Here is a 25,798-nt window from a genome sequence, read left to right as displayed (position 1 = left end):
TGCGTCCAGTTTTTGATTCCGGTGCTCACTTCAGGTTTACTGTATACCTTGGAACTTCTTATTGACTAAGGAACACGGAAATTGCATCGGAATGAAATTCAAAAGGCACAATACCGACTTATGTACAAGAGGACTGACTCTCTAACTTTCTATGATTTGGAACTCTCCTGTGAGTCCAGTTTTAGATTCCGATGCTTCACTTCAGGTTTACCGTATCCCTTGGACCTTCTTGTTGGCGATGAAACACAGAAATTGCATCCGAATTTAATACTAAAGGCACAATGCCGACTTAAGTACAAAAGGACTGACACTCTAACTTTCTATGATTTGAACCTCTCCTGTGAGTCCAGTTTTAGATTTCGATGCTTCACTTCAGGTTTACTGTATCCTTTGGACCTTCTTATTGACGATAAATCACAGAAATTGCATCCGAATTTAATACAAAAGGCACAATGCCAACTTAAGTACAAGGGGACTGACACTCTAACTTTCTATGATTTGAACCTCTCCTGTGAGTCCAGTTTTAGATTCCGATGTTTCACTTCAGGTTTACTGTATACGGTGGAACTTTTTACTGACGATGAAACACAGAAATTGCATCGGAATTAAATTCAAAAGGCACAATGCCGACTTAAGTACATGAGGACTGACACTCTAACATTCTATGATTTGAACCTCTCCTGTGAGTCCTGTTTTAGATTCCGATGCTTCACTTCAGGTTTACTGTAAACCTTGGAACTTCTTATTGACGATGAAACACAGATATTCCATCAGAGTTATATCAAAAGGCACAATGCCGACTTAAGTACAAGAGGACTGACACTCTAACTTTCTATGATTTGAACCTCTTCTGTGAGTCCAGTTTTAGATTCCGATGCTTCACTTCAGGTTTACTGTATCCCTTGGACCTTCTTATTGACGATGAAGCACAGATATTGCATCCGAATTTAATACAAAAGGCACAATGCCGACTTAAGTACAAGAGGACTGACACTCTAACTTTCTATGATTTGAACCTCTCCTGTGAGTCCATTTTTGGATTCCGATGCTTCACTTCAGGTTTACTGTATCCCTTGGGCCTACGTATTGACGATGAAACACAGAAATTGCATCCGAATTTAATACAAAAGGCACAATGCCGACTTAAGTACAAGAGGACTGACACTCTAACTTTCTATGATTTGAAGCTCTCCTGTGAGTCCAGTTTTAGATTCCGATGCTTCACTTCGGGTTTACTGTATCCCTTGGACCTTCATATTGACGATGAAACACAGAAATAGCATCGGAAGTAAAATCAAAAGGCACAATGCCGACTTAAGTGCAAGAGGACTGACACTCTTATTTTCTATGTTTTGAATCTCCCGTGTGAGTCCAGTTTTAGATTCCAATGCTTCACTTCAGGTTTACTGTACGCCTTGGAACTTCATATTGACGATGAAACATAGAAATGGCATCGGTATTACATTCAAAAGACACAATGCCGACCTAAGTACTCGAGGACTGACACTCTAACTTTGTATGATTTGAACCTCTCCTGTGAGTCCAGTTTTAGATTCCGATGCTTCACTTCAGGGTTACTATATACCTTGGAACGTCTTATTGTCGAAGAAACACAGAAATTGCATCGGAATTAAATTCAAAAGGCACAATGCCGACCTAAGTACAAGAGGATTGACACTCTAGCTCTCTATGATTTGTACCTCTCCTGTGAGTCCAGTTTTTGATTCGGATGCTTCATCTCAGGAATTCTTGTATACCTTGGACCTTCTTATTCACGATGAAACACAGAAATTGCATCCGAATTTAATACAAAAGGCACAATGCCGACTTAAGTAGACGAGGACTGCACTCCACCTTTCAATGATTTGAACCTCTCCTCTGAGTCCCGTTTTAGATTCCGATGCTTCACTTCAGGTTTACTGTATCCATTGGACCTTCTTATTGACGATGAAGCACAGAAATTGCATCCGAATTTAATACAAAAGGCACAATGCCGCCTTAAGTACAAGATGACTGACACTCTACCTTTCTATGATTTGAACCTCTCCTGTGAGTCCAGTTATAGATTCCGATATTTCACTTCAGGTTTACTGTTTACCGTGGAACTTCTTATTGACGATGAAACACAGAAATTGCATCGGAATTAAATTCAAAAGGCACAATGCCGACTTAAGTACAAGAGGACTGACACTCTTACTTTCTATGATTTGAACCTGTCCTGTGCGTCCAGTTTTTGATTCCGGTGCTCACTTCAGGTTTACTGCATACCTTGGTACTTCTTATTGACGATGATCCACAGAAATTGTATCGGAATTAAATATCAAAAGGCACAATGCCGACTTAAGTACAAGCGGACTGACACGCTAACTTTCCATGATTTGAACCTCTCCTGTGAGTCCAGTTTTAGATTCCAATGCTTCACTTCAGGTTTACTGTATACCTTGGAACATCTTATTGACGATGAAACACAGAAATTGCATCGGAATTAAATTCAAAAGGCACAATGCCGACTTAAGTACAAGAGGTCTGACACTCTAACTTTCTATGATTTAAAACTCTCCTGTGACTCCAGTTTTAGATTCCGATGCATCACTTCAGGATTACTGTATTCCTTGTACCTTCTTATTGTCACTGAAACACAGAAATTGCATCACGATTCAATAAAAAAGGCACAATGCCGACTTAGGTACAAGAGGACCGACACTCTAACTTTCTATGATTTGAACCTCTCCTGTGAGTCCAGTTTTAGATACCGATGCTTCACTTCAGGTTTACTGTATCCCTTGGACCTTCTTATTGACGATGAAACACAGGAATTGCATCCGAATTTAATAAAAAAGGCACAATGCCGACTTAAGTATTAGAGGACTGACACTCTCACTTTCTATGATTTGAACCTCTCCTGTGAGTCCAGTTTTAGATTCCGATGCATCACTTCAGGTTTACTGTATACCTTGGAACTTCTTATTGACGATGAAACACAGAAATTGCATCGCAATGAAGTTCAAAAGGCACAATTCCGACTTAAGTACAAGAGGACTGACACTCTAACTTTCTATGATTTGAACCACTCCTGTGAGTCTAGTGTTAGTTTCCGATGCTTCACTTCCGGTTTACTGTATCCCTTGGACCTTCTTATTGACGATAAAACACAGAAATTGCATCCGAATTTAATAAAAAAGGCACAATGCCGACTTACTACAAGAGGACTGACACTCTAATTTCTATGATTTGAACCTCTCCTGTGAGTCCAGTTTTAGATTCCGATGCTTCACTTCAGGTTTACTGTATACCTTGGAACTTCTTATTGACGATGAAACACACAAATTGCATCGGAATTAAATTCAAAAGGCACAATGCCGACTTAAGTACAAGAGAACAGACACTCTAACTTTCTATGATTTGAACCGCTCCTGTAAGTCCAGTTTTGGATTCCGATGCTTCACTTCAGGTTTACTGTATCACCTGTACCTTCTTGTTGACGATGAAACCCACAAATTGCATCCGAATTTAATATAAAAGGCACAATGCCGACTTAAGTACAAGCGGACTGACACTCTCACTTTCTATGATTTGAACCTCTCCTGTGAGTCCAGTTTTAGATTCCGATGCTTCACTTCAGATTTACTGTATCCCTTGGACCTTCTTATTGACGATGAAACACAGAAATTGCATCCGAATTTAATACAAAAGGCACAATGCCGACTTAAATGCAAGAGGACTGAACTCTAAGTTTTTATGATTTGAAACTCTCCTGTGGGTCCAGTTTTAGATTCTGATGCTTCACTTCTGGTTTACTGTATACCTTGGAACTTCTTATTGACGATGAAACACAGAAATTGCATCCGAATTTAATACAAAAGGTACAATGGCGAATTAGGTACAAGAGGACTGACACTCTAACTTTCTATGATTTGAACTTGTCCTGTTAGTCCAGTTTTGGATTCCGACACTTCACTTCAGGTTTACTGTATACCTTGGAACTTCTTATTGACGATGAAACACAGAAATTGCATCGGAATTATATTCAAAAGGCACAATGCCGACTTAAGTACAAGAGGACTGCCACTTTTACTCTCTATGATTTGAAACTGTCCTGTGAGTCCAGTTTTAGATTCCGATGCTTCACTTCAGGTGTACTGTATCCCTTGGACCTTCTTATTGACGATGAAACACAGGAATTGCATCCGAATTTAATACAAAAGGCACAATGCCGACTTAGGTATTAGAGGACTGACACTCTCACTTTCTATGATTTGAACCTCTCCTGTGAGTCCAGTTTCAGATGCCGATGCTTCACTTCAGGTTTACTGTATCCCTTGGACCTTCTTATTGACGATAAAACACAGAAATTGCATCCGAATTTAATAAAAAAGGCAAAATGCCGACTTACTACAAGAGGACTGACACTCTAATTTCTATGATTTGAACCTCTCCTGTGAGTCCAGTTTTAGATTCCGATGCTTCACTTCAGGTTTACTGTATACCTTGGAACATCTTATTGATGATGAAACACACAAATTGCATCGGAATTAAATTCAAATGGCACAATGCCGACTTAAGTACAAGAGAACTGACACTCTAACTTTCTATGATTTGAACCTCTCCTGTGAGTCCAGTTTTGGATTCCGATGCTTCACTTCAGGTTTACTGTATCACTTGTACCTTCTTATTGACGATGAAACACACAAATTGCATCCGAATTTAATATAAAAGTCACAATGCCGACTTAAGTACAAGAGGACTGACACTCTCACTTTCTATGATTTGAACCTCTCCTGTGAGTCCAGTTTTAGATTCCGATGCTTCACTTCAGATTTACTGTATCCCTTGGACCTTCTTATTGACGATGAAACACAGAAATTGTATCCGAATTTAATACAAAAGGCACAATGACGACTTAAATACAAGAGGACTGACACTCTAAGTTTTTATGATTTGAAACTCTCCTGTGAGTCCAGTTTTGGATTCCGATGCCTCACTCCAGGTTTACTGTATCCCTTGTACCTACTTATTGACGATGAAACACACAAATTGCATCCGAATTTAATATAAAAGGCACAATGCAGACTTAAGTACAAGAGGACTGACACTCTCACTTTCTATGATTTGTACCTGTCCTGTGAGTCCAGTTTTAGATTCCGATGCTTCACTTCAGGTTTACTGTATACCTTGGACCTTCTTATTGACGATGAAACACAGAAGTTGCATCCGAATTTAATACAAAAGGCACAATGCCGATTTAAGTACAAGAGGACTGACGCTCTCACTTTCTACGATTTGAACCCCTCCGCTTGAGACCAGTTTTATATTCCGATGCTTCACTTCAGGTTTACTGTATCCCTTGGATCTTCTTATTGACGATGAAACACAGATATTGCATCCGAATTGATTACAAAAGGCACAATGCCGACTTAAGTACAAGAGGACTGACACTCTCACTTTCTATGATTTGAACCTCTCCTGTGAGTCCAGTTTTAGATTCCGATGCTTCACTTCAGGTTTACTGTATCCCTTGGACCTTCTTATTGACGATCAAACACACAAATTGCATCCGAATTTAATACAAAATGCACAATTCCGACTTAAGTATTAGAGGAATGACACTCTCACTTTCTATGATTTGAACCTCTCCTGTGAGTCCAGTTTAAGATTCCGATGCATCACTTCAGGTTTACTGTATACTTGGAACTTCTTATTGACGATGAAACACAGAAATTGCATCGGATTTTAATTCAAAAGGCACAATGCCGACTCAAGTACAAGATGACTCACACTCCAACTTTCCATGATTTGAACCTCTCCTGTGAGTCCAGTTTTAGATTCCGATGCTTCACTTCAGGTTTACTGTATACCTTGGAACTTCTTATTGACGATGAAACGCAGAAATTGCATCGGAATTAAATTCAAAAGGCACAATGCCGACTTAAGTACAAAAGGTCTGACACTCTAACTTTGTATGATTTGAACCTCTCCTGTGAGTCCAGTTTTAGATTCCGATGCTTCACTTCAGGGTTACTATATACCTTGGAACGTCTTATTGACGAAGAAACACAGAAATTGCATCGGAGTTAAATTCAAAAGGCACAATGCCGACTTAAGTACAAGAGGATTGACACTCTAGCTCTCTATGATTTGTACCTCTCCTGTGAGTCCAGTTTTAGATTCGGATGCTTCATCTCAGGAATTCTTGTATACCTTGGACCTTCTTATTCACGATGAAACACAGAAATTGCATCCGAATTTAATACAAAAGGCACAATGCCGACTTAAGTAGACGATTACTGCACTCCACCTTTCAATGATTTGAACCTCTCCTCTGAGTCCCGTTTTAGATTCCGATGCTTCACTTCAGGTTTACTGTATCCATTGGACCTTCTTATTGACGATGAAGCACAGAAATTGCATCCGAATTTAATACAAAAGGCACAATGCCGCCTTAAGTACAAGATGACTGACACTCTAACTTTCTATGATTTGAACCTCTCCTGTGAGTCCAGTTATAGATTCCGATACTTCACTTCAGGCTTACTGTTTACCGTGGAACTTCTTATTGACGATGAAACACAGAAATTGCATCGGAATTAAATTCAAAAGGCACAATGCCGACTTAAGTACAAGAGGACTGACACTCTTACTTTCTATGATTTGAACCTGTCCTGTGCGTCCAGTTTTTGATTCCGGTGCTTCACTTCAGGTTTACTGTATACCTTGGTACTTCTTATTGACGATGATCCACAGAAATTGCATCGGAATTAAATATCAAAAGGCACAATGCCGACTTAAGTACAAGCGGACTGACACTCTAACTTTCCATGATTTGAACCTCTCCTGTGAGTCCAGTTTTAGATTCAGATGCTTCTTTTCAGGGTTACTGTATACCTTGGAACATCTTATTGACGATGAAACACAGAAATTGCATCGGAATTAAATTCAAAAGGCACAATGCCGACTTAAGTACAAGAGGTCTGACACTCTAACTTTCTATGATTTAAAACTCTCCTGTGACTCCAGTTTTAGATTCCGATGCTTCACGTCAGGTTTACTGTATTCCTTGTACCTTCTTATTGTCGCTGAAACACAGAAATTGCATCCGAATTCAATAAAAAAGGCACAATGCCGACTTAAGTACAAGAGGACTGACACTCTCACTTTCTATGATTTGAACCTCTCCTGTGAGTCCAGTTTTAGATTCCGATGCTTCACTTCAGATTTACTGTATCCCTTGGACCTTCTTATTGACGATGAAACACAGAAATTGTATCCGAATTTAATACAAAAGGTACAATGACGACTTAAATACAAGAGGACTGACACACTAAGTTTTTATGATTTGAAACTCTCCTGTGAGTCCAGTTTTGGATTCCGATGCTTCACTTCAGGTTTACTGTATCCCTTGTACCTACTTATTGACGATGAAACACACAAATTGCATCCGAATTTAATATAAAAGGCACAATGCCGACTTAAGTACAAGAGGACTGACACTCTCACTTTCTATGATTTGTACCTGTCCTGTGAGTCCAGTTTTAGATTCCGATGCTTCACTTCAGGTTTACTGTATACCTTGGAACTTCTTATTGACGATGAAACACAGAAATTGCATCGGAATTATATTCAAAAGTCACAATGCCACCTTAAGTACAAGAGGACTGACACTCTAACTATCTATGATTTGAAACTCTCCTGTGTGTCCAGTTTTAGATTCCGATGCTTCACTTCAGGTTTACTGTATACCTTGGACCTTCTTATTGACGATGAAACACAGAAGTTGCATCCGAATTTAATACAAAAGGCACAATGCCGATTTAAGTACAAGAGGACTGACGCTCTCACTTTCTACGATTTGAACCCCTCCGCTTGAGACCAGTTTTATATTCCGATGCTTCACTTCAGGTTTACTGTATCCCTTGGATCTTCTTGTTGACGATGTAACACAGATATTGCATCCGAATTGATTACCAAAGGCACAATGCCGACTTAAGTACAAGAGGACTGACACTCTCACTTTCTATGATTTGAACCTCTCCTGTGAGTCCAGTTTTAGATTCCGATGCTTCACTTCAGGTTTACTGTATCCCTTGGACCTTCTTATTGACGATCAAACACACAAATTGCATCCGAATTTAATACAAAATGCACAATTCCGACATAAGTATTAGAGGACTGACACTCTCACTTTCTATGATTTGAACCTCTCCTGTGAGTCCAGTTTTAGATTCCGATGCATCACTTCAGGTTTACTGTATACCTTGGAACTTCTTATTGACGATGAAACACAGAAATTGCATCGGATTTTAATTCAAAAGGCACAATGCCGACTTAAGTACAAGATGACTGACACTCTAACTTTCCATGATTTGAACCTCTCCTGTGAGTCCAGTTTTAGATTCCGATGCTTCACTTCAGGTTTACTGTATACCTTGTACCTTCTTATTGACGATGAAACACAGAAATTGCATCCGAATTTAATACAAAAAGCACAATGGCGACTTAAGCACAAGAGGACTGACACTCTAACTTTCTATGATTTGAACCTGTCCTGTGAGTCGAGTTTTAGATGCCGATGTTTCACTTCAGGTTTACTGTATCCCTTGGACCTTCTTATTGACGATAAAACTCAGAAATTGCATCCGAATTTAATAAAAAAGGCACAATGCCGACCTAAGTACAAGAGGACTGACACTCTCACTTTCTATGATTTGAACCTCTGCTGTGAGTCCAGTTTTAGATTCCGATGCTTCTCTTCTGGTTTACTGTATACCTTGGAACTTCTTATTCACGATGAAACACAGAAATTGCATCGGAATTAAATTCAAAAGGCACAATGCCGACTTAAGTACATGAGGACTGACATTCTAACTTTCTATGATTTGAACCTCTCCTGTGAGTCCAGTTTTGGATTCCGATGCTTCACTTCAGGTTTACTGTATCCCTTGTACCTTCTTATTGACGATCAAACACACAAATTTCATCCGAATTTAATATAAAGGGCACAATGCCGGCTTATGTGCAAGAGGACTGCCACTCTCACTTTCTATGATTTGAACCTCTCCTGTGAGTCCAGTTTTAGATTCCGATGCTTCACTTCAGATGTACTGTATCCCTTGGACCTTCTTATTGACGATGAAACACAGAAATTGTATCCGAATTTAATACAAAAGGCACAATGCCGACCTTAGTACAAGTGGACTGACACTCTAACTTTCTATGATTTGAACCTCTCCTGTGATTCCAATTCTGGATGCCGATGCTTCACTTCAGGTTTACTGTATCCCTTGGACCTTCTAATTGACGATAAAACACAGAAATTGCATCCGAATTTAATAAAAAAGGCACAATGCAGACTTAAGTGCAACAGGACTGACACTCTAACTTTCTATGATTTGAACCTCTCCTGTGAGTCCAGTTTTAGATTCCGATGCTTCACTTCAGGTTTACTGTATACCTTGGAACTTCTTATTGACGATGAAACACAGAAATTGCATCGGAATTAAATTCAAAAGGCACAATGCCGACTTAAGTACAAGAGGACTGACACTCTACGTTCCTATGATTTGAACCTCTCCTGTGAGTCCAGATTCGGATTTCGATGCTTCACTTCAGGTTTACTGTATCCCTTGTACCTTCTTATTGACGATGAAACACACATATTGCATCCGAATTTAATATAAAAGGCACAATGCCGACGTCAGTACAAGAGGATTGACACTCTCATTTTCTATGATTTGCACCTCTCCTGTGAGTCCAGTTTTAGATTCCGATGCTTCCCTTCAGGTTTACTGTATACCTTGGAACTTCTTATTGACGATGAAACACAGAAATTGCATCGGAATTTAATACAAAAGGCACAATGCCGACATAAGTACAAGAGGACTGACACTCTAACTTTCTATGATTTGAAACTCTCCTGTGAGTCTAGTTTTAGATTCCGATGCTTCATTTCAGGTTTACTGTATCCCTTGTGCCTTCGTATTGACGATCAAACACACAAATTGCATCCGTATTTAATTATAATAGGCACAATGCCGACTTATGAACAAGAGGACTGACACACTCACTTTCTATGATTTGAACCCCTCCTGTGAGTCCAGTTTTAGATTCCGATGCTTCACTTCAGATTTACTGTATCCCTTGGACCTTTTTATTGACGATGAAACACAGAAATTGCATCCGAATTTAATACAAAAGGCACAATGCCGACTTAAGTACAAGAGGACTGACACTCTAACTTTCTATGAATTGAACCTCTCCTGTGAGTCCACTTTTAGATTCCGATGCTTCACTTCAGGTTTACTGAATACCTTGGACCTTCTTATTGACGATGAAACACAGAAATTGCATCGGAATTATATTCAAAAGGCACAATGCCGACTTAAGTACAAGAGGACTGACATTCTAACTTTCTATGATTTGAACCTCTCCTGTGAGTCCAGTTTAGGATTCCGATGCTTCACTTCAGGTTTACTGTATCCCTTGTACCTTCTTATTGACGATGAAACACACAAATTGCATCCGAATTTAATATAAAAGGCACAATGCCGACGTAAGTACAAGAGGACTGACACTCTAACTTTCTATGATTTGAAACTCTCCTGTGAGTCTAGTTTTAGATTCCGATGCTTCATTTCAGGTTTACTGTATCCCTTGTACCTCCTTATTGACGTTCAAACACACAAATTGCATCCGAATTTAATATAAAAGGCACAATGCCGACTTATGTACAAGAGGACTGACACTCTCACTTTCTATGATTTGAACCTCTCCTGTGAGTCCAGTTTTAGATTCCGATGCTTCACTTCAGATTTACTGTATCCCTTGGACCTTCCTAATGACGATGAAACACAGAAATGTCATCCGAATTTAATACAAAAGGCACAATGCCGACTTAAGTACAAGAGGACTGACACTCTAACATTCTATGATTTGAACCTCTCCTGTGAGTCCAATTTTGGATGCCGATGCTTCACTTCAGGTTTACTGTATACCTTGGACCTTCTTATTGACGATGAAACACAGAAATTGCATCCGAATTTAATACAAAAGGCACAATGCCGACTTAAGTACAAGAGGACTGACACTCTAAGTTTCTATGATTTGAACCTCTCCTGTGAGTCCAGTTTTAGATTCCGATGCTTCACTTCAGGTTTACTGTATACCTTGGAACTTCTTATTGACGATGAAACACAGAAATTGCGTCGGAATTAATTTCAAAAGGCACAATGCCGACTTAAGTACAAGAGGACTGACACTCAATCTTTCTATGATTTGAACCTCTCCTGTGAGTCCAGTTTTGGATTTCGATGCTTCACTTCAGGTTTACTGTATCCCTTGTACCTTCCTATTGACGATGAAACACACAAAATGCATCCGAATTTAATATAAAAGGCACAATGCCGACTTAAGTACAAGAGGACTGACACTCTCACTTTCTATGATTTGCACCTCTCCTGTGAGTCCAGTTTTAGATTCCGATGCTTCACTTCAGATTTACTGTATCCCTTGTACCTTCTTATTGACGATGAAACACACAAATTGCATCCGAATTTAATATAAAAGGCACAAATCCGACTTAAGTACAAGGGGACTGACACTCTCACTTTCTATGATTAGAACCTCTCCTGTGAGTCCAGTTTTAGATTCCGATGCTTCACTTCAGATTTACTGTATCCCTTGGACCTTCTTATTGACGATGAAACACAGAAATTGCATCCGAATGTAATACAAAAGGCACAATGCCAACTTAAGCACAAGAGGACTGACACTCTAACTTTCTATGATTTGAACCTCTCCTGTGAGTCCAATTTTGGATGCCGATGCTTCACCTCAGGTTTACTGTATCCCTTGGACCTTCTTATTGACGATAAAACACAGAAATTGCATCCGAATTTAATAAAAAAACTACAATGCCGACTTAAGTACAAGAGGACTGACACTCTAATTTTCTATGATGTGAACCTCTCCTGTGAGTCCAGTTTTAGATTCCGATGCTTCACTTCAGGTTTACTGTATACCTTGGAACGTCTTATTGACGATGAAACACAGAAATTGCATCGGAATTAAATTCAAAAGGCACAATGCCGACTTAAGTACATGAGGACTGACACTCTATCTTTCTATGATTTGAACCTCTCCTGTGAGTCCAGATTCGGATTTCGATGCTTCACTTCAGGTTTACTGTATCCCATGTACCTTCTTATTGACGATGAAACACACAAATTGCATCCGAATTTAATATAAAAGGCACAATGCCGACGTAAGTACAAGAGGACTGACACTCTCACTTTCTATGATTTGCACCTCTCCTGTCAGTTCACTTTTAGATTCCGATGCTTCACTTCAGGTTTACTGAATACCTTGGAACTTCTTATTGACGATGAAACACAGATATTGCATCGGACTTATATTCAAAAGGCACAATGCCGACTTAAGTACAAGAGGACTGACACTCTTACTATCTATGATTTGAAACTCTCCTGTGAGTCCAGTTTTAGATTCCGATGCTTCACTTCAGGTTTACTGTATACCTTGGACCTTCTTATTGACGATGAAACACAGAAGTTGCATCCGAATTTAATACAAAAGTCTCAATGCCGATTTAAGTACAAGAGGACAGACACTCTCACATTCTACGATTTAATCCGCTCCTGTGAGACCAGTCTAATATTCCGATTCCTCACTTCAGGTTTACTGTATCCCTTGAACCTTCTTACTGACGATGAAACACAGATATTGCATCCGAATTTAATACAAAAGGCACAATGCCGTTTTAAGTACAAAGGACTGACACTCTCACTTTCTATGATTTGAACCTCTCCTGTGAGTCCTGTTTTAGATTCCGATGCTTCACTTCAGGTTTACTGTATCCCTTGGACCTTCTTATTGACGATGAAACACAGAGATTGCATTCGTATTCAATACAAAAGGCACAATGCCGACTTAAGTATTTGAGGACTGACACTCTCACGTTCTATGATTTGAACCTCTCCTGTGAGTCCAGTTTTAGTTTCCAATGCTTCACTTCAGGTTTACTGTACCCCTTGGACGTTATTATTGACGATGCAACACAGAAATTGCATCTGAATTTAATACAAAAGGCACAAGGCCGACTTAAGTACAAGAGGACTGACACCCTCACATTCTATGATTTGAACCTCTCCTGTGAGACCAGTTTTATATTCCGATGCTTCACTTCAGGTTTAGTGTATCCCTTGGACCTTCTTATTGACGATGAAACCCAGATATTGCATCCAAATTAATTACAAAAGGCACAATGCCGACTTAAGTACAACAGGACTGACTCGCTCACTTTCTATGATTTGAACCTCTCCTGTGAGTCCAGTTTTAGATTCCGATGCTTCACTTCAGGTTTACTGTATCCCTTGGACCTTCTTACTGACGATGAAACACAGAAATTGCATCCGAATTTAATACAAAAGGCACAAAGCCGACTTAAGTATTAGAGGACTGAAACTCTCACTTTCTATGATTTGAACCTCTCCTGTGAGTCCAGTTTTAGATTCCAATGCATCACTTCAGGTTAACTGTATACCTTGGAACTTCTTATTGACGATGAAACACACAAATTGCATCGGATTTAAATTCAAAAGGCACAATGCTGACATAAGTACAAGAGGCTTGATACTCTAACTTTCCATGATTTGAACCTCTCCTGTGAGTCCGGTTTTAGATTCCGATGCTTCACTTCAGGTTTACTGTATGCCTTGGAACTTCTTATTGACGATAAAACACAGAAATTGCATCGGAATTAAATTCAAAAGGCACAATGCCGACTTAAGTACAAGAGGTCGGACACTCTAACTTTCTATGATTTGAAACTCTCCTGTGAGTCCAGTTTTAGATTCCGATGCTTAACTTCTGGTTTACTGTATCCCTTGTACCTTTTATTGACGATGAAACACAGAAATTGCTTCCGAATTTAATACAAAAGGCACAATGCCGACTTAAGTACAAGAGGACTGACACTCTAACTTTCTATGATTCGAACCTCTCCTGTGAGTTCTGTTTTAGATGCCTATGCTTCACTTCAGGTTTACTGTATTCTTTGGACCTTCTTATTGACGATAAAACACAGAAATTGCATCCGAATTTAATAAAAAAGGCACAATGCCGACTTAACTACAGGAGGACTGACACTCTAACTTTCTATGATTTGAACCTCTCCTGTGAGTCCAGTTTTAGATACCGATGCTTCAGTTCAGGTTTACTGTATACCTTGGAACTTCTTATTGACGATGAACCACAGAAATTGCATCGGAATTAAATTAAAAAGGCACAATGCCAACTTAAGTACAAAAGGACTGACACTCTAACTTTCTATGATTTGAACCTCTCCAGTGAGTCCAGTTTTGGATTTCGATGCTTCCCTTCAGGTTTACTGTATCCCTTGTACCTTCTTATTGACGATGAAACACACAAATTGCATCCGAATTTAATATAAAAGGCACAATGCCGACTTAAGTACAAGAGGACTGACACTCTAACTTTCTATGATTTGAAACTCTCCTGTGAGTCCAGTTTTAGATTCCGATGCTTCACTTCAGGTTTACTGTATACCTTGGACCTTCTTATTGACGATGAAACACAGAAGTTGCATCCGAATTTAATACAAAAGACACAATGCCGACATAAGTACAAGAGGATTGACACTCTCACTTTCTACGATTTGAACCTCTCCTGTGAGTCCAGTTTTAGATTCCGATGCTTCAGTTCAGGTTTACTGTATACCTTGGAACTTCTTATTGACGATGAAACACAGAAAGCGCATCGGAATTAAATTAAAAAGGCACAATGCCGACTTAAGTACAAGAGGTCTGACACTCTAACTTTCTATGATTTGAACCTCTCCTGTGAGTCCAGTTTTGGATTTCGATGCTTCCCTTCAGGTTTACTGTATCCCTTGTACCTTCTTATTGACGATGAAACACACAAATTGCATCCGAATTTAATATAAAAGGCACAATGCCGACTTAAGTACAAGAGGACTGACACTCTAACTTTCTATGATTTGAAACTCTCCTGTGAGTCCAGTTTTAGATTCCGATGCTTCACTTCAGGTTTACTGTATACCTTGGACCTTCTTATTGACAATGAAACACAGATATTTCATCCGAATTTATTACAAAAGGCACAATGCCGACTTAAGTACAAGAGGACCAACACTCTCACTTGCTTTGATTTCAACCTCTCCTGTGAGTCCAGTTTTAGATTCCGAGGCTTCACTTCAGGTTTCTGTATCCCTTGGACCTTCTTATTGACGATGAAACACAGAAATTGCTTTCGAAATTAATACAAAAGGCACAATGCCGACTTAAGTATTAGAGGACTGACACTCTCACTTTCTATGACTCGAACCTCTCCTGTGAGTCCAGTTTTAGATTCCGATGCATCACTTCAGATTTACTGTATACCTTGGAACTTCTTATTGACGATGAAACACAGAAATTGCATCGGATTTTAATTCAAAAGGCACAATGCCGTCTTAAGTACAAGAGGACTGACACTCTAACTTTCCGTGATTTGAACCTCTCCTGTGAGTCCAGTTTTAGATTCCGATGCTTCACTTCAGGTTTACTGTATACCCTGCAACTTCTTATTGACGATGAAACACAGAAATTGCATCGGAATTATATTCAAAAGGCACAATGCCGACTTAAGTACAAGAGGTCTGACACTCTAACTTTCTATGATTTGAACCTCTCCTGTGAGTCCAGTTTTAGATGCCGATTCTTCACTTCAGGTTTACTGTATCCCTTGGACCTTCTTACTGACGATAAAACTCAGAAATTGCATCCGACTTTAATAAAAAAGGCACAATGACGACCTAAGTACAAGAGGACTGACACTCTAACTTTCTATGATTTGAAACTCTCCTGTGAGTCCAGTTTTAGATTCCGATGCTTCACTTCTGCTTTACTGTATACCTTGGAACTTCTTATTGACGATGAAACACAGAAATTGCATCGGAATTAAATTCAAAAGGCACAATGCCGCCTTAAGTACAAGAGGACTGACACTCTAACTTTCTATGATTTGAACCTCTCCTGTGAGTCCAGTTTTGGATTCCGATGCTTCACTTCAGGTTTACTGTATCCCTTGTACCTTCTTATTGACGATGAAACACACAAATTGCATCCGAATTTAATATAAAAGGCACAATGCCGACTTAAGTACAAGAGGACTGACACTCTCACTTTCTATGGTTTGAACCTCTCCTGTGAGTCCAGTTTTAGATTCCGATGCTTCACTTCAGATTTACTGTATCCCTTGGACCTTCTTATTGACGATGAAACACAGAAATTGCATCGGAATTTAATACAAAAGGAACAATGCCGACTTAAGTACAAGAGGACTGACACTCTAACTTTCTATGATTTGAAACTCTCCTGTGAGTCCAGTTTTAGATTCCGATGCTTCACTTCATGGTTCACTGTATCCCTTGTACCTTCTTATTGACGATGAAACACACAAATTGCATCCGAATTTAATATAAAAGGCACAATGCCGACTTATGTACAAGAGGACTGACACCCTCACTTTCTATGATTTGAACCTCTCCTGTGAGTCCAGTTTTAGATTCCGATGCTTCACTTCAGATTTACTGTATACTTGGACCTTCTTATTGACGATGAAACACAGAAATTGCATCCGAATTTAATACAAAAGGCACAATGCTGACTTAAGTACAAGAGGACTGACACTCTAACTTTCTATGATTTGATACTCTCCTGGGAGTCCAGTTTTAGATTCCGATGCTTCACTTCAGGTTTATTGCATCCCTTGTACCTTCTTATTCACGACGAAACACACAAATTGCATCCGAGTTTAATATAAAACGCACAATGCCGACTTAAGTACAAGAGGACTGACACTCTAACTTTCTATGATTTGAAACTGTCCTGTGAGTCCAGTTTCAGATACCGATGCTTCACTTCAGGTTTACTGTATCCCTTGTACCTTCTTATTGACGATGAAACACAGAAATTGCATCCGAAATTAATACAAAAGGCACTATGCCGACTTAAGTACAAGAGGACGACACTCTAACTTTCTATGATTTGAACCTCTCCTGTTAGTCCAATTTTGGATGCCGATGCTTCACTTCAGGTTCACTGTATCCCTTGGACCTTCTTATTGACGATAAAACATAGAAATTGCATCCGAATTTAATAAAAAAGGCACAATGGCGACTTAAGTACAAGAGGACTGACACTCTAACTTTCTATGATTTGAACCTCTCCTGTGAGTCCAGTTTTAGGTTCCGATGTTTCACTTCAGGTTTACTGTATAAATTGGAACTTCTTATTGACGATGAAACACAGAAATTGCATCGGAATTAAATTCAAAAGGCACAATGCCGACTTAAGTACAAGAGGACTGACACTCTACCTTTCTATGATTTGATTCTCTCCTGTGAGTCCAGATTCGGATTCCGATGCTTCACTTCAGGTTTACTGTATCCCTTGTACCATTTTATTGACGATGAAACACAGAAATTGCTTCCGAATAAAATACAAAAGGCACAATGACGACTTAAGTACAAGAGGAGTGACACTCTAACTTTCTATGATTCGAACCTCTCCTGTGAGTTCTGTTTTAGATGCCTATGCTTCACTTCAGGTTTACTGTATTCTTTGGACCTTCTTATTGACGATAAAACACAGAAATTGCATCCGAATTTAATAAAAAAGGCACAATGCCGACTTAAGTACAGGAGGACTGACACTCTAACTTGCTATGATTTCAACCTCTCCTGTGAGTCCAGTTTTAAATTCCGATGCTTCACTTCAGGTTTACTGTATCCCTTGGACCTTCTTATTGACGATGAAACACAGAAATTGCATACGAAATTAATACAAAGGGCACAATGCCGACTTAAGTATTAGAGGACTGACACTCTCACTTTCTATGACTCGAACCTCTCCTGTGAGTCCAGTTTTAGATTCCGATGCATCACTTCAGATTTACTGTATACCTTGGAACTTCTTATTGACGATGAAAAACAGAAATTGCATCGGATTTTAATTCAAAAGGCACAATGCCGTCTTAAGTACAAGAGGACTGACACTCTAACTTTCCATGATTTGAACCTCTCCTGTGAGTCCAGTTTTAGATTCCGATGCTTCACTTCAGGTTTACTGTATACCTTGCAACTTCTTATTGACGATGAAACACAGAAATTGCATCGGAATTAAATTCAAAAGGCACAATGCCGACTTAAGTACAAGAGGTCTGACACTCTAACTTTCTATGATTTGAACCTCTCCTGTGAGTCCAGTTTTAGATGCCGATTCTTCACTTCAGGTTTACTGTATCCCTTGGACCTTCTTACTGACGATAAAACTCAGAAATTGCATCCGACTTTAATAAAAAAGGCACAATGACGACCTAAGTACAAGAGGACTGACACTCTAACTTTCAATGATTTGAACCTCTGCTGTGAGTCCACTTTCAGATTCCGATGCTTCACTTCTGCTTTACTGTATACCTTGGAACTTCTTATTGACGATGAAACACAGAAATTGCATCGGAATTAAATTCAAAAGGCACAATGCCGACTTAAGTACAAGAGGACTGACACTCTAACTTTCTATGATTTGAACCTCTCCTGTGAGTCCAGTTTTGGATTCCGATGCTTCACTTCAGGTTTACTGTATCCCTTGTACCTTCTTATTGACGATGAAACACACAAATTGCATCCGAATTTAATATAAAAGGCACAATGCCGACTTATGTACAAGAGGACTGACACCCTCACTTTCTATGATTTGAACCTCTCCTGTGAGTCCAGTTTTAGATTCCGATGCTTCACTTCAGATTTACTGTATACTTGGACCTTCTTATTGACGATGAAACACAGAAATTGCATCCGAATTTAATACAAAAGGCACAATGCTGACTTAAGTACAAGAGGACTGACACTCTAACTTTCTATGATTTGATACTCTCCTGGGAGTCCAGATTCGGATTGCGATGCTTCACTTCAGGTTTACTGTATCCCTTGTACCTTCTTATTGACGATGAAACACAGAAATTGCATCCGAAATTAATACAAAAGGCACTATGCCGACTTAAGTACAAGAGGACGACACTCTAACTTTCTATGATTTGAACCTCTCCTGTTAGTCCAATTTTGGATGCCGATGCTTCACTTGAGGTTCACTGCATCCCTTGGACCTTCTTATTGACGATAAAACACAGAAATTGCATCCGAATTTAATAAAAAATGCACAATGGCGACTTAAGTACAAGAGGACTGACACTCTAACTTTCTATGATTTGAACCTCTCCTGTGAGTCCAGTTTTAGATTCCGATGCTTCACTTCAGGTTTACTGTATACCTTGGAACTTCTTATTGACGATGAAACACAGAAATTGCATCGGAATTAAATTCAAAAGGCACAATGCCGACTTAAGTACAAGAGGACTGACACTCTACCTTTCTATGATTTGATTCTCTCCTGTGAGTCCAGATTCGGATTCCGATGCTTCACTTCAGGTTTACTGTATCCCTTGTACCTTCTTATTGACGAAAAAACACACAAATTGCATCCGAATTTAATATAAAATGCACAATGCCGACTTAAGTACAAGAGGACTGACACTCTAACTTTCTATGATTTGATACTCTCCTGGGAGTCCAGATTCGGATTGCGTTGCTTCACTTCAGGTTTACTGTATCCCTTGTACCTTCTTATTGACGATGAAACACAGAAATTGCATCCGAAATTAATACAAAAGGCACTATGCCGACTTAAGTACAAGAGGACGACACTCTAACTTTCTATGATTTGAACCTTTCCTGTGAGTCCACATTTAGATTCCGATGCTTCTCTTCAGGTTTACTGTATCCCTTGGACCTACTTATTGACGATGAAACACAGAAATTGCATCCGAATTTAATACAAAAGACACAATGCCGACTTAAGTACAAGAGGACTGACACTCTCACTTTCTATGATTTGAACCTTTCCTGTGAGTCCACATTTAGATTCCGATGCTTCTCTTCAGGTTTACTGTATCCCTTGGACCTACTTATTGACGATGAAACACAGAAATTGCATCCGAATTTAATACAAAAGACACAATGCCGAAATAAGTACAAGAGGACTGACACTCTCACTTTCTATGATTTGAACCTCTCCCGTGAGTCCAGTTTTAGATTCCGACTCTTCACTTCAGGTTTACTGTATCCCTTGGACCTTCTTACTGACGATGAAACACAGAAATTGCTTCGGAATTAAATGCAAAAGGCACAATGCCGACCTAAGTACAACAGGACTGACACTCAATCTATCTATGATATGAAACCCTCCTGTGAGGGAAGTTTTAGATTCCGATGCTTCACTTCAGGTTTACTGTATACCTTTGACCTTCTTATTAACGATGAAACACAGAAGTTGCATCCGAATTTAATACAAAATGCACAAGGCCGACTTATGTACAAGAGGACTGACACTCTCGCTTTCTACGATTTGAACCTCTCCTGTGAGACCAGTTTTATATTCCGATGCTTCACTTCAGGTTTACTGTATCCCTTGGACCTTCTTATTGACGATGAAACACAGATATTGCATCCGAATTTAATACAAAAGGCACAATGCCGACTTATGTACTACAGGACTGACACTCTCACTATCTATAATTTGAACCTCTCCTGTGAGTCCAGTTTTAGATTCCGATGCTTCACTTCAGGTTTACTGTATCCCTTGGACCTTCTTACTGACGATGAAACACAGAATTTGCATCCGCATTTAATACAAAAGGCACAAAGCCGACTTAAGTATTAGAGGACTGACACTCTCACTTTCTATGATTTGAACCTCTCCTGTGAGTCCAGTTTAGATTCCGATGCTTCACATCAGATTTACTGTACCCCTTGGACCTTATTATTGACGATGCAACACAGAAATTGCATCTGAATGTAATACAAAAGGCACAATGCCGACTTAAGTACAAGAGGACTGACTTTCTAACTTTCTATGATTTGAACCTCTCCTGTTAGTCCAATTTTGGATGCCGATGCTTCACTTCAGGTTTACTGTATCCCTTGGACCTTCTTATTGACGATAAAACACAGATATTGCATCCGAATTTAATAAAAAAGGCACAATGGCGACTTAAGTACAAGAGGACTGACACTCTTACTTTCTATGATTTGAACCTTTCCTGTGAGTCCACTTTTAGATTCCGATGCTTCACTTCAGGTTTACTGTATCCCTTGGACCTAGTTATTGACGATGAAACACAGAAATTGCATCCGAATTTAATACAAAAGACACAACGCCGAAATAAGTACAAGAGGACTGACACTCTAACTTTCTATGATTTGAACCTGTCCTGTCAGTCCAGTTTTAGATTCCGATGCTTCTCTTCAGGTTTACTGTATACCTTGGAACTTCTTATTGACGATGAAACACAGAAATTGCATCGGAATTATATTCAAAAGGCACAATGCCGACTTAAGTACAAGAGGACTGACACTTGCACTTTCTATGATTTGAACCTCTCCTGTGAGACCAGTTTTATATTCCGATGCTTCACTTCAGGTTTACTGTATCCCTTCGACCTTCTTATTGACGATGAAACACAGATATTGCATCCGAATTTAATAAAAAAGGCACAATGCCGACTTAAGTACAACAGGCTGACGCTCTCACTTTCTATGATTTGAACCTCTCCTGTGAGTCCAGTTTTAGATTCCGATGCTTTACTTCAGGTTTACTGTATCCCTTGGACCTTCTCATTGACGATGAAACACAGAAATTGCATCCGAATTCAATACAAACGGCACAATGCCGACTTAAGTATTAGAGGACTGACACTCTCACTTACTATGATTTGAACCTCTCCCGTGAGTCCAGTTTTAGATTCCGACTCTTCACTTCAGGTATACTGTACCCCTTGGTCCTTATTATTGACGATGCAACACAGAAATTGCATCCGAATTTAATACAATACGCACAATGCCGACTTAAGTATAAGAGGACTGACACTCTAACTTTCTATGATTTGAACCTCTCCTGTGGGTCCAGTTTTAGTTTCCGATGCATCACTTCAGGTTTACTGTATACCTTGGACCTACTTATTGACGATGAAACACAGAAATTGCATCCGAATTTAATATAAAAGGCACAATGCCCACTTAAGTACAAGAGGGCTGACACTCCAACTTTCTATGATTTGAACCTCTCCTGTGAGTCCAGTTTTAGTGTCCGATGCCTCACTTCAGGTTTACTGTATACCTTCGAACTTCTTATTGACGATGAAACACAGAAATTGCTTCGGAATTAAATGCAAAAGGCACAATGCCGACTTAAGTACAAGAGGACTGACACTCAAACTATCTATGATTTGAAACCTTCCTGTGAGTGAAGTTTTAGATTCCGATGCTTCACTTCAGGTTTACTGTATACCTTGGACCCTTTATTGACGATGAAACACAGAAGTTGCATCCGAATTTAATACAAAAGGCACAAGGCCGACTTAAGTACAAGAGGACTGACACTCTCGCTTTCTACGATTTGAACCTCTCCTGTGAGGCCAGTTTTATACTCCGATGCTCCACTTCAGGTTTACTGTATCCCTTGGACTTTCTTATTGACGATGAAACACAGATATTGCATCCGAATTTAATACAAAAGGCACAATGCCGACTTAAGTACAACAGGACTGACACTCTCACTATCTATAATTTGAACCTCTCCTGTGAGTCCAGTTTTAGATTCCGATGCTTCACTTCAGGTTTACTGTATCCCTTGGACCTTCTTACTGACGATGAAACACAGAAATTGCATCCGCATTTAATACAAAAGGCACAAAGCCGACTTAAGTATTAGAGGACTGACACTCTCACTTTCTATGATTTGAACCTCTCCTGTGAGTCCAGTTTAGATTCCGATGCTTCACTTCAGGTTTACTGTACCCCTTGGACCTTATTATTGACGATGCAACACAGAAATTGCATCCGAATTTAATACAAAAGGCACAATGCCGACTTAAGTACATGAGGACTGACTTTCTAACTTTCTATGATTTGAACCTCTCCTGTTAGTCCAATTTTGGATGCCGATGCTTCACTTCAGGTTTACTGTATCCCTTGGACCTTCTTATTGACGACAAAACACAGATATTGCATCCGAATTTAATAAAAAAGGCACAATGGCGACTTAAGTACAAGAGGACTGACACTCTAACTTTCTATGTTTTGAACCTCTCGTGTGAGTCCAGTTTTAGATCCGATGCTTCACTTCAGGTTTACTGTATACCTTGGAACTTCTTATTGACGATGAAACACAGAAATTGCATCGGAATTAAATTCAAAAGGCACAATGCCGACTTAAGTACAAGAGGACTGACACTGTACCATTCTATGATTTGATTCTCTCCTGTGAGTCCAGATTCGAATTCCGATGCTTCACATTAGGTTTACTGTATCCCTTGTACCTTCTTATTGATGAAGAGACACACAAATTGCATCCGAATTTGATATAAAAGGCACAATGCCGACTTAAGTACAAGAGGACTGACACTCTCACTTTCTATGATTTGAACCTTTCCTGTGAGTCCACTTTTAGATTCCGATGCTTCACTTCAGGTTTACTGAATCCCTTGGACCTACTTATTGACGATGAAACACAGAAATTGCATCCGAATTTAATACAAAAGACACAACGCCGAAATAAGTACAAGAGGACTGACACTCTAACTTTCTATGATTGGAACCTAACCTGTCAGTCCAGTTTTAGATTCCGATGCTTCTCTTCAGGTTTACTGTATACCTTGGAACTTCTTATTGACGATGAAACACAGAAATTGCATCGGAATTATATTCAAAAGGCACAATGCCGACTTAAGTACAAGAGGACTGACACTTGCACTTTCTACGATTTGAACCTCTCCTGTGAGACCAGTTTTATATTCCGATGCTTCACTTCAGGTTTACTGTATCCCTTCGACCTTCTTATTGACGATGAAACACAGATATTGCATCCGAATTTAATAAAAAAGGCACAATGCCGACTTAAGTACAACAGGCTGACGCTCTCACTTTCTATGATTTGAACCTCTCCTGTGAGTCCAGTTTTAGATTCCGATGCTTTACTTCAGGTTTACTGTATCCCTTGGACCTTCTCATTGACGATGAAACACAGAAATTGCATCCGAATTCAATACAAAAGGCACAATGCCGACTTAAGTATTAGAGGACTGACACTCTCACTTACTATGATTTGAACCTCTCCCGTGAGTCCAGTTTTAGATTCCGACTCTTCACTTCAGGTATACTGTACCCCTTGGTCCTTATTATTGACGATGCAACACAGAAATTGCATCCGAATTTAATACAAAAGGCACAAGGCCGACTTAAGTACAAGAGGACTGACACTCTCGCTTTCTACGATTTGAACCTCTCCTGTGAGGCCAGTTTTATACTCCGATGCTTCACTTCAGGTTTACTGTATCCCTTGGACTTTCTTATTGACGATGAAACACAGATATTGCATCCGAATTTAATATAAAAGGCACAATGCCGACTTAAGTACAACAGGACTGACACTCTCACTATCTATAATTTGAACCTCTCCTGTGAGTCCAGTTTTAGATTCCGATGCTTCACTTCAGGTTTACTGTATCCCTTGGACCTTCTTACTGACGATGAAACACAGAAATTGCATCCGCATTTAATACAAAAGGCACAAAGCCGACTTAAGTATTAGAGGACTGACACTCTCACTTTCTATGATTTGAACCTCTCCTGTGAGTCCAGTTTTAGTTTCCGATGCTTCACTTAAGGTTTACTGTATCCCTTGGACCTTCTTATTGACGATAAATCACAGTAATTGCATCCGAATTTAATACATAAGGCACAATGCCGACTTATGTACAAGAGGACTGACACTCTAACTTTCTATGATTTGATCCTCTCCTGTGAGTTCAGTTTTAGATTCCCATGCTTCACTTCAGGTTTACTGTATCCCTTGGACCTTCTTATTGACGATGAAACACAGAATCTGCATCCGAATTTAATACAAAACCACAATGCCGACGTAAGTACAAGAGGACTGACGCCTTAACTTTCTATGATTTCAAACTCTCCTGTGAGTCCAGTTTTAGATTCCGATGCTTCACTTCTGGTTTACTGTATCCCTTGTACCTTCATATTGACGATGAAACACACAAATAGCATCCGAATTTAATATAAAAGGCACAATGCCGACTTAAGTACAAGAGGACTGACACTCTCACTACCTATGATTTGAACCTCTCCTGCGCGTCCAGTTTTAGATTCCGATGCTTCTCTTCAGGTTTACTGTATCCATTGTACCTTCTTATATAACATGAAATACAGAAATTGCATCCGAATTTAATCCAAGAGGCACAATTCCGACTTAAGTACAAGAGGATTGACATTCTAACTTTCTATGATTTGAATATCTCCTGTGAGTCCAGTTATGGATTCCGATGCTTCACTTCAGGTTTCCTGAGTACCGTGGACCCTCTTATTGACGATGAAACACAGAAATTGCATCCGAACTTAATACAAAAGGCACAATGCCGACTTAAGGAAATGAGGACTGACACCCTCACTTTCTATGATTTGAACCTCTCCTGTGAGTCCAGTTTTAGATTCCGATGCTTCACTCCACGGTTACTGTATACCTTGGACCTTCTTATTGACGATGAAACACAGAAATTGCATCCGAATTCAATACAAAAGGCACAATGCCGACTTAAGTACAAGAGGACTGACACACTAACTTTCTATGATTTGAACCTC

This window comes from Schistocerca americana, chromosome X (assembly GCF_021461395.2).
Source record: "Schistocerca americana isolate TAMUIC-IGC-003095 chromosome X, iqSchAmer2.1, whole genome shotgun sequence".
In the NCBI taxonomy this organism is placed as follows: domain Eukaryota; kingdom Metazoa; phylum Arthropoda; class Insecta; order Orthoptera; family Acrididae; genus Schistocerca; species Schistocerca americana.
Note: the sequence above shows the minus strand (reverse complement) of the source record.